The sequence below is a fragment of the Sinocyclocheilus anshuiensis genome, unplaced genomic scaffold (assembly GCF_001515605.1).
Source record: "Sinocyclocheilus anshuiensis isolate Anshui unplaced genomic scaffold, SAMN03320099.WGS_v1.1 scaffold870, whole genome shotgun sequence".
Classification (NCBI taxonomy): Eukaryota; Metazoa; Chordata; class Actinopteri; order Cypriniformes; family Cyprinidae; genus Sinocyclocheilus; species Sinocyclocheilus anshuiensis.
Window position 1 is genome coordinate 1 of NW_015540842.1, and position 9,303 is coordinate 9,303.

Genomic DNA, 9,303 nt, shown 5'->3' on the forward strand with positions numbered 1-9,303 from the left:
CGCTCAGTCGCTCGGCATTGCGCTGGCTCGTTGATCGTGGCGGTAATGGGCTCGGGCTGATGCTCCGCACCGCGGGGAAATGGTGTGCTGGGCTCTGGGTCAGGAGTGGATCCACAAATGCGGCGAAATCCTCTCAAGGACCATCTTCGGACGACAGCGCTCTGCTCGCGGTGTTCAAGCTTGCATCATAGAATGAGCAGAGCACGTCTTCCGGGTAGCTGGTGGTGCTAGCTAACAGCCGGAACAGTCTCGTATGGTCCTCGAGAGATCTGTCCCCCTGCTCCAGCAGGAGGAGGAGGAATTCCGGATGGGTGAAGGGAAAACACAACGGAAACAAAAACACAGAGAAAAAACGGAAACAAAAACAGAGGGTAGACACACGGAGGTAACTGTATTCGGTCGAGTATTCTGTCACAATTAGCTGGAGCACAGGAACGAGGAGACGTGGAGATTTCACCGAACAAGAGTCTTTTAATGATCCAAAAGGGAGACACAGAGCGCAAGGATGACGTTCACAACAAGTAGACCCGACAAAACCAAACTGAACAGGTGCATGGAATCATAAAGTAATCAAACTAAACAAGAACAGGAAAAATTCTGGAACAAAACGGGTCCAAAAGTCTGACAATAAATATTTAACTATCATATTTTGAAAATAGCATTTAATTTATATTTGCGTGTGTGTGTGTGTATACTTGCGTATGCTACATTGTGGGGACCAAATGTCCCCACAAGTATAGTAAAACCTGAAATTTTTTACATTGTGGGGACCAGCCTGCGGTCCCCACAAGGGAAAAAATGATTAAAAATAGTAAATGATGTTTTTCTGAAAGTGTAACAATGCAAAGAGGTTTTCTGTAAGGGGTAGGTTTAGGATTAGGGTTGGGTTAGAGCAGGGGACACCAAACTTGATCCTGGAGGGCCGGTGTCCTGCAGAGTTTAGCTCCAACCCTAAGTAAACACACCTGAACCAGCTAATCAAGCTCTTACTAGGTATACTTGAAACTTGCAGGCAGGTGTGTTGAGGCAAGTTGGAGCTAAACTCTGCAGGACACCGGCCCTCCAGGACCGAGTTTGGTGACCCCTGGGTTAGGGGATAGAAAATATGATTTGGTCAGTATAATAACAATTCACAGAAACAAACGTGTGTGTGTTTATGTATGTATGCATGCATATACACACTGTACATGAAAATGTAAAATTAAAAGCTATTTTCAAAATATTTTAAATTATACTGAAAATAAAATTACAAATAAAATTGTTTTTACAAAATATTTTATTTTATTCCAGTTGACATTTATTTCATGTAACAAAATGTTGTTTTTTTTTTGTAGTTAGTAGCATGTAGCTTTTAAAAAAAATATAAAAATAGCTTGAGTGTAGTTTAACTCTTTGCTTGTATCATGATATAAAGTAGATTAAAAGTAGCTTCCCAATTTAGCACTGCTTTCCTTCTATAATGATTAAAAAAAAAGAAAGAAACTTGAGTCCTGGATGAAAATTACTTTATCCAATTATCTGCTTTGGCTGTTTGGGATGCGTGAAAACGTACATGTCCCAGTGGCAGCCGGCGATAGCCTAAAATTGTCAGGCTCTGCGTTTGTGCAGCTCTCGCAGTCGATCTCTGGCTGCTAGATGGCGTGTGCGCCAGCCGACCGCTCCACAAGTTCGCAGAAACGCTTTCCACAGCATGTGTGGGTAGAAAGCCGTCACGTTTCACAGATTTATTCTTAGCTGTCTTTTTTTTACAGCTGTCTATTTATGTCAGTGTTTTTTCAGTCGATCTGGGGTTTATGTTAATTGCTTTCCCTTTACCTCTGCCTTTGTTCACACTAACTGTGGTTTGATGAATTATCTCTCCTCACACAGCAGCAGCAGCAGCAGCAGCAGGTATGATCATTCCTTATGTGTCAATCAGTTACGGATGAGCTTCCCCTGGGATCACACTCATCTACTGGATATTTTTAACTTCTTCACTGTGAGGATGCTGTTTTATTGAGAGAGACCGTATTGACATTGAGATGCGGGATGCACCACAGCATTTACACTTTAACCTTTTACTTTTTTATATAAAGAAATGTTTCAAGAGAAAGATACACGTTTATCCCTATAGAAACAGATTATTGCGATGACATGCAGAAGCTTTTCTAGGCGTGTGTGAAAGGCATTTTAGTGGATCCCACATCTCTAAAAATAAAATGTTTATGATTTTTACATATTTTTGTACTTTTGGATATATGATGAAACAATGTATGCATGTATGCACAGGTTCACAAATGTAAAAGTATTTTAATATTGATTAATTCACATCTATTAAAAATGTAGTGGTCGGTAAGTTTTTTTTTTTCTTTTTGAAAGAAAATGATATTTTTATAACAGCAAGGATGCATTAAATTAATCAAAAGTGACAGTAAAGACATCTATTCATTGATAATAATCAGAAATGTTTCTAGAGCAGCAAATCAGCATATTAGAATGATTTCTGAAGGAGCATGTGACACTTAAGATTGGAGTAATGATGCTGAAAATTTAAAAAATTATGTTAAAAATAAAAATAATTAAATAGAAAACATTTTTTAAACATTGCAAATGATATTTTACGTTATTTGTTATACTGCATTTTTTATCAAATAAATGCAGCCTAAAAAATCTTACAAACAACAGTATAGTGTATACATTTGTATATTTTACTGTTATGTATATATTTCTGAATTGCATCCCTACTAAATCTAAACACTCCTCAACAGTATACTGTATATGAAGGATCATGTGACCATGTGACACTGAAGAGATCATGTAGCACATATAGTTTTATTGCACTTTATTCTTCTAGTTTTACCAATAGCGACTAATAAACCGGACGTCTCGCACATTCAAAGGAAATTTATTTATTTTTTTGTACGAATAATAATTACTAATTTGCTCATGTTTCTGTGTGATTCTAAGTTATAATGGCAGATCTAGAATGATTACATATGCATAGATACAATGTCAAATCTTCTATAAGCTGATATTTTGTTTCATTTCCACAGTTCTGTCAATCTTAGATCGTGAGGATTTCAACTGTAGGAAGCATAGGATTGCAAAAAAAAAGTTCAGTTCAAAACGCTAAGCATTTTGGAGCTGTTTGACTATTAGGGTTCTTCTCTGATGCATTATTATGTCAGTTTACATCCCAGTGGGCACCGGGCCTGCTGACTGCAAATCCAATATCGGCAAAGTGAATCCGATGTAGCCTTGCAACTCCCCCGTTGGTTTGCACTGGAATCCCAGCAGCTGCTTTACTGCAGTTGCCTGTCAGCCATTTTGTTTCACTTCGTTGCTCAATAAAGAGTCCAAACCCTTGGCTTTTTTCCTCAGTCTTCTGCAGTCTTGCTTACATACAGCATGCACAATAAAGAAGGAATCACGCTTGACTTTGGTCTCGTCCCTGGAGAGCACTGTGTAAGTCAAAACTTTGTAGTTTCTTGTTCTGTTAATCCAGCGTCTCCCCTGAGACGAGGCACAATGCATGTGTGTGAGAGAACGAGAGAGTTTGTTGACTGGCAGCTCCCTGAACCACTTTGATCTGTGTATTAGCTTGACCTCACATACACTGTTGTATAACTTATTTGTGCAGAAAAACCTGCACTACAACAGCTAAATTAATATTACTGGCATAGTTTAGCCAAAAACGTACATTCTGCCATCATTTACTCACCATCAAGTCTTTCCAAACATGTATGACTGACTTTCTGTAGAATGCAGGAGAAGATATTCTGAAGAATCTTCACATAGCACTTTTCCATCCAAAAAAAAAAAAAAACACACCATAAAAGTAATCTATGGAACATGTGCACAATATGCAAAGTCTTCTGAAGCCATAGTAAGCCAACTTATCAACATAAGTGAATTGTAACAAAGATCCAGTTTTAGTGTTGAACAGCAACAACAACTTCAGTGTTGTTCATCACACAAACCTGTGTGGTGAGCTATGATTGTTTGACTTCAGAAGGCATTGAATATAGGGCTACTTTTAAGGAAGGTTTTTGGTGATCAGTTTCGTGGTTAATAGGATTGTTGTCAAATAATCTTTTTCTCTTTTCATACTCTCCTAGGACAAAGAGAGAGAGCCACTGTTACCGTGTCGCGTACCGTCACATGGAGAGGACTCTGACCCAGGAAGAAGTGCGTATTATCCACGGAGCCATTGAGCAGGCAGCAGAAAAAGAGCTTGGAGCGCAGGGAAGATACTGAGCTTTCCCAACAAGCATCACGACGGTCTTCCACCTTCCATGATGGGGTTCACAGATGTAGTCATATCTCTCTGTGGTGGTAAATTATAATGTGGAAACTCTCAGCGACAACTGCACTTAGTTAGAGACTCCATCTGCAGTTTCTTAAAATAACACTTCACCTAAAAATGAAAACAATGTCACTATTTACTCACCATCATGTCCCTATAAGGAGAATTTTGAAGAATCTGTATGTAGCTTTTTTCCAAACAGAACATCATGAAAGGGACAGTTCAGCCAAAAATGAAAATTCAGTCATCATTTACTCACATTCTTGTCATTCCAAACCATAAATCTGAAGATATTTTTTGAAGAAAGTTGGTAACCAATCAGTTTTGGTGATCATTGATTTCCATTGCATTGACTATTGACTTCCACTGTGTTCCATAGTGGTTTAAAAGAACGGGAAATGATGACAGATTTTTCTTTTTTTGACAAACCATCCCTTTAAAACTCACTTTTTGCACTCTGGATGACTATATTTTTGATGCTTTTACAGAGGTTTTCTGATACATTTTTGGAGCTTGACAGACGTGGACACTATAAACTGAAACTGCAATAAAACAACACATGTTTGAAATGAGAGTGGGTGAATAATGACAGAATTACAGTTTAGGAGGAATCGTGCCTTAAACATTTGCAAGATCTGTCCTTGAAATAACCTTTGGGTCATAATGACCTCTCTAGGCCTGATTGATTCTTCCAACTTCCCAGGCTGGCACGAACTTCATCATGGTACAAAACAGCCGGATTTAACACAAATATCAAACAGGCCTTTTATGCACCTGGATCCGTGCCAGCCTGATGATAATCAGGAAACTAGAGCTTTTATTTCTACATTTCTGTTTTCTTAAGGAAGATATGAGGTAGCCTGTAATGAGCTGCTGGCTGGAAATTACCAAGATGATGAAACGCTTCCTCAAAGTCACTCCACAATAAAATGGCACATATACATATACATATACAGATATATATAAAATACAGCTGCGCATCACAGGAATAAATTATATTTTACAAGATATTCATTCAGAAAACAGTTATTTAAAATTGTAATAATATTTTACAATTTTTACTGTATTTTTGTGAGCATAAGAGTCTTTCAAAAACATTTAAAAAATCTAGCTTTTCTAACCATAACCCAACAATTTTGTTTTATACTGAAGTTCTTTTTTATAAAATAAGCAAAGGTGGAAAAATTAACCCATCATTTTCTTTTATTGCCTGTCCATTCTTTTGTTTGTTAGATGTCATGTTTGTTTTTAGATTGTGACATATTATTAATCTCCAAGTCACTCTTTTGGATCCAACATTAACAAAACGTCCCCATTATCCCGGCCCTACTTCATATGTATACAGACACAGATTGGAAAAACTGACCCCCAACCAGTATGGCATTTGTTGGAGCAGACCAGAGACTCCTCTGCATCTTAATGAGCCCTTATGGTGTGATCCATGTGTCGCGCTCTTGTTTCTGAGGAGTGGCTAAAGAATAAAGGGATCTTCCTTTGGGGAACAAGCTCAATTAGAATCCCAGTAATTAATTTTCGATGTGCTGCAATCAGATACTGAATGAATGGGACACTCTTTACAGAGCTTGAGACGGTCCAGCGGAGCTACTTCTCATGTGTTAATGCATTTCTGCTGATTTATGCAAGCTAGGATTTGATCATTCATTTAAATGCCAGTTTTAGAGAACAAAATGTTCAGGGTGTTTAAATCCTGTGTGCAAAATAAACCCATTTACTTTGAACAAATACACCACTGTTCAAATATTTGGGTTTGGTTATATATTTTTTTATGTTTTTGAAAGTCTCTTCTGCTCACCAAGGCTGCCTTTGTAAGATTAAAAATGCAGTAAAATCAGTAATATTGTGAAATATTATTACAATTTAAAATAACTGTTCTATGTGAATATATGTTAAAATGTAATTTATTCCTGTGATCTAATCTGTATTTTCAGCATCATTACTCCAGTCTTCAGTGTCACATGATCTTCAGAAATCATTCTAATATGCCGATTTGCTGCTCAAGAAACATTTCTGATTATTACCAATGTTGAAAACAGCTGTGCTGCCGAATATTTTTGTGGAAAATGTGATGCATTATATTTTTCAGGATTCTTTGATTAATAGCAAGTTCAAAAGAACAGCATTTATATTTATTTGAAAAACAAATAGAAAAATAAAACAAAAACAACTTATAAAAAAGTAAATAATAAAACATAACTCTACACTTTTGATCAGTAGTGTACACTGAAAAATATAAGATATATTTATAGATATATTGATGAAATTTGTACAAATGAAACTGAAAATGGTCGCACTATATATGTTGTGGTCCCTATAGATATCCCAGTAGATCTATAAAAACGGATTATATTTCCTTCCTGCAACATAAAGTAATTCTCCTTCCAGCAATGTGACATGAAGTTAATTTGAAGTTCACCTATTGACCTTTTACCAATTTGGAGAATGTTTCCTGTTTCTCTGAACTGAAAATGAACAACTTGATTTGAGAAATTCCTGATTTTCCAGGATGTTCTAGACAGATCAATACTCTCACCAGAGGATGGCAAACACCAAATGGACTGGATCAATCAAGGGGAATTAGAAGAAGGCAATTTATCACCCTCTTTGTTAGGAATAAGTATATGGCCAGAGCACCACTTCCATTGAGCTTCTGGAGAGATTTTTTGACATTTTATGTGGAGGAGTATCAGCGCTGGGCTCAACACTTGAACTAAATTCTGTATGAAAGATCAATGCATTTCTAAAAATAGATCAAAATTTGATTTGGCCCTTGACTGGTCCTCAAACCGACACAAGACCTCACTTCTGAGAAACTCTGAGATCCAGAGTTCAAAGTCATCAGCATAACAATTTTACCATTTGTTTCACCAAAAACTTTTTCCATTTCAAATCAAGTCATTTTTGTTGTCTATGCTCGTCTTGTTTGGTTTGTGAGACGCTCATTTTTCACATCTGTCTGTTTCTATTCATCACTGAAGCATCATGGAACCAAGAGAAAGTGTTGGGTTAAAGTGCAGGTGCTTATTTATTACCATTTATTGAAACTCAAAGACGGGCACAAATACATCAGATCTGACTGATATGATCAATTTTAAATCCCTTTTTATTGTTTCCTCTCAGGCAAAGTGCAACAGCTCAGCTAGGAATTCATGTTGGAGGTCTTTACAGCCAATTTTCTTGCAAAGAAAATGCAATTTCCTCTTGCTCAGGATCACACAGTCTTCTTGAAGAGTCTTGTCGTAAAAATAATGAAATGAGCTCGGAGCCATTAAGTGAACAAACAAGGGAAACATTTTTTTTGATAGTCAAAGATGTTATGTACTGACTGACATGATTTGATTCTGGCACTTGCCTTTTGACATCTGTGATTTTATGTTGGTTTACTGATGGTAAAGTCACAATTTCATTAGTTTGGCCAGTAAATGTTTGAAACCAGATGCAGAACTGCATCATATACCAGACAGCAGATTTCATCCCCGTAGACTTGCATCTGTCATGACTTTATGAGTGTGACCTATACAAGCAATATATCTACTCCCTATATATTTTTTACAATATCTCTATGGACATATGTTAATATAAAACCTTGCGACCTTAATATTTACGTGTTTGTCATGTCAGAGACAGTATAAAGTGTGTAGACGGACCACTCAGTATAGTGGCTGTATGAACTGGGACAAAATTGGGGCACTTTTAACCATTGAGATGACTGGGAAAATGTCTCAATTATCCTGAATTCACCCTTAACCCTCTGGTGCTTTTTGGCCATTTTGACCAAAGAATTTTACATTTTTACTTTTTTTTTTCTTCATCGGAATGGTACAACACTTGGTAAAGGTTTTGGCACTTGCTATGTGAACAGCAAAAAAGTCAAAGACATGATATGAAAAGGTTAAATGGTCCTGAAAAAAAAAAAAAAAAAAAAGGAAACGATTGGTACTGCGCCCAAACAAAATCTTACTGAAAGCAAAATTTTTGTGATATCAACCTCAAATTTGAAACACAACTTGTATAGATTTATGGCTTTGATTTTATTTTGAGTTTTAGAATAAAACATGTTTTGTAAAATATAGATTTCATATAAATTGTAAAAAAATAAATAAATAAATAATTTTGTGCATTTTTCATAATAAACTTTATTTGTTTCACTTTTTCACTTGCGGAATAATCTGCTAAGTGCTTTCTTTAAAAAAAAAAAGATCAAACGCAAGTCTGTGCTCCAAAGCATTCACGATTTAACTTGGATATTTCACTGTCAGGTCTATGCGCAAAAAGTGCTTAACAGGTACAGTAATAAATGGATCATAACTATTATTAACTATAATTTATTACCATCCAATGCCATAAAAATTCAAAATATTGAATATAAAAAATTAGTAAAATATAGTACACCAAACAGCAGCAGAGGGTTAATATTATCTGTACAGTCTTTCACATCAACAAGATCTGATCAAGCTGATTTGCCCATTTTTATTCCTTTCCCAACATTGTACAATGTTTTAGTTAGTTGCATTTAGAATTGTTTATTTTTATCAAATTTTCATTTTCTTCATCTCACCGGCTCAGAGGCATTGCCTTCTGCATGCGATCCTACTGTGACATAAGGGCTTCTATCAGAGCCGTATTGTGTCATATATCAAGCTTGTGTCTCCAGGAGCAAGTAAGAATGTCTGATGCAGGTGGAAAAGGGTTAATAATGGCATTAAAGTACCAGCCGCAGGCGGTGGGGAGAGCACATTAAGCTGAGAGGTTATTCAGATCGGATGCTGTTATGAGGCACGATGGAGCTGCCAGGTGACACCCACATTAATCACACCGTGCCGCTGCCGCCCGTCCTGGAAAACTCCCAGGATGCACTCTCACCCTCGATGGCCTGAGGGGAGAAAGAGGAGAGAAATGTGCAGTGTTCACTGGAGAGACGGTCAAGCGCTGCCCTGAATTACAAAGATGGAGATCAGCTTTCAAACTTTATTCCAATATTTAATTTAATACACAGAAAA